Source organism: Plasmodium reichenowi, chromosome 14 (assembly GCF_001601855.1).
Source record: "Plasmodium reichenowi strain SY57 chromosome 14, whole genome shotgun sequence".
In the NCBI taxonomy this organism is placed as follows: Eukaryota; Apicomplexa; class Aconoidasida; order Haemosporida; family Plasmodiidae; genus Plasmodium; species Plasmodium reichenowi.
The window spans coordinates 2,850,212-2,852,753 of NC_033659.1; positions in this window are offsets into that span (position 1 = coordinate 2,850,212).

Sequence of the window (2,542 nt, forward strand, 5' to 3'; positions counted from 1 at the left end):
AAAATAATTATAAAGGATATCTAATAATGATGTATGTAAAAGAGAAAAAAAAAAAAAAAAAAAAAAAAAAAAAATCTAAATGTGCTAATTGGATATATAAGAGTCTTTTATGAATAAAATAAAAATAGTCGGATTTTTTATATAAATAAAATAAATAAGAAAATAATATGAAATTAAAAAATGTGAAGAAAAAATAGGAAATAATAAAAAATAAATTTATTTGTTTTTTTCTTGGACATATCAAAGAATATACTAGCACAAAAAAAAATGAATATTTATCTATATATATATGTACTTTTTTTCAAATGTATGTTTTTGTTTCTATATAATTTTCTATATATATATATATATATATATATATATGTCTATATATGTAGATGAATATTATTCGATGTATTGGTAAATATTTATGTTCTTATAAATATGATGAAATATATTTATTTCTTTATATTATATGTAAAAATATAAATATATATATAATAATATATTGTATATAACCAAGATATTTTACTTCAATATTTGTATATTTATAAAGTAAATAATTATGTGTTCGTGTGTTATGTGTATAGCTGAATATTTGTATTTATATATTTATATATACATAAGGGAATCCCCAAATGTGTAATCTTGTACACACTAAAAAAAAAAAAAAAAAAAAAAAAAATCATCTTGTATAAAGAGAACTATATGTAGGAATTCGTGTATATATATATATATATATATTTTTATTTTTATTTTCCCCTTATACATTAGTAAATATTCTATCTTTTTTTTTATGATCCTTTTTGGTTTCTTTCCGATACTTGTTCTCTATTCCTTCTTTCACGTTGTCTTTCTATTTCTTTATTCAGTCTCATTCGTTCGTAAGCACAAATAGTATACATGATGAGAGGGGATATACACATAAATACCTTTATGTAATATGCCACGTCCTCTCTACCTCCATAATATTGAACAACACGTCTAGTGATAAATGGACTGCTCGCAAGAAGAAGGAAAAGGATAATATAGAAATTTGTCATCATACCACAATCCATCTTATTTCATAAATATGTAATTAAATGGAAAATATAAAATATAAAAATATAAATAAATAAATAAATAAATATATATATATATATATATATATATATATATATATATATATATATATTTATATATTTGATGTATGGTAAATATAAGTTCAAATATCAAATTATGGAAGAAAAAAAAATACATATATTTCTAAGCTCAATATATTTCAGTCTTAATATTAATAAAATTATATATTTTTATTTTATTCTGCTTTAATGAAAAAATTTATCAAATATAAATATGTAAATATATAAATATATATATATATATATATATATATATAAGGCAAAAAAAAAAAAAAAAGAAAAATTTAATATTAAGAATAATTGAACATGAAATATAATTTTCTAATATAATGAATAATCCTTTGAAAATGTTTTTATTTTTGTATATAATTTTATTTTTTCAATTTGAATTTTTATTTATTTATATCTTATTATATATATATATATGTTTTATATATGTGTGTTAATTATAGTATTATAATTTATATAAATATATTTTTATTTATTTATATGTGTATATAAAAATAACATCGCTTTTTTTCTTGTTTTTTTATTTTTTTTTTATTTTTAATTTCAAGTAATTATATTCCAATTAATAAAAAGAAATGCTTACAAAATTGTAGATTTATTATATATATATATATATATATATTTTATATATGTTAATTTACATTAATTTAATTTCCTTTTTTAATTATTCTTTTCCTTTAATAGATCCTATGTTATATAATTTAGCGTACAGGTTATAGGACGGATAACTTCAGTGTACGTCTTTTTGTTTGAAAAATTTATGTATTATATTTTATAATTATATAGTTATTTCATTTTATTTTTACATGCGTTCTTGTTTTATTTATTTATTATTTTTTAAATAATAAAATATAAAAATATAATGAAATAATTAAAGAAATATATATATATATATATATATAATTTATATATGTGTATGTATGAAGTAGTTAGGTATGTATTTTTTTTTTTATTAAAATACATTTGTAGATTTTTTTGTGTGAGTGTAGTTTTTATTATTCTTATAAAATTAAGTATTATTAATATATGTATTATACAAGTAAAAATAGCAAAGGTGCTCAAACAATGTAATACATATAAATTATATGTTATAATAAATAAATATATATATATATATATATATATATGGTATTTCTTTTTTTAAGAATATTATATTTATATAATATTATATGATGTTATATTTTGAAGAACTACGTTTCTTCACATATTTTATGCATATGAGAAAGAAAAAAATTATATATAAAATATATATAGGTAAAATAATAACATTATATACATAATATATTATACATATATATATATGTTCCTTTATATATAATTTTTTTTTTTCTTTTTTTTTTTTTTTTTTTTTTTTTTGAATTTTTCTTATATTTAATAAAAATATTTTTTTTTTTTTTTTAATATTTTTTTTTTTTAAAAAAAAAAAAAATTTA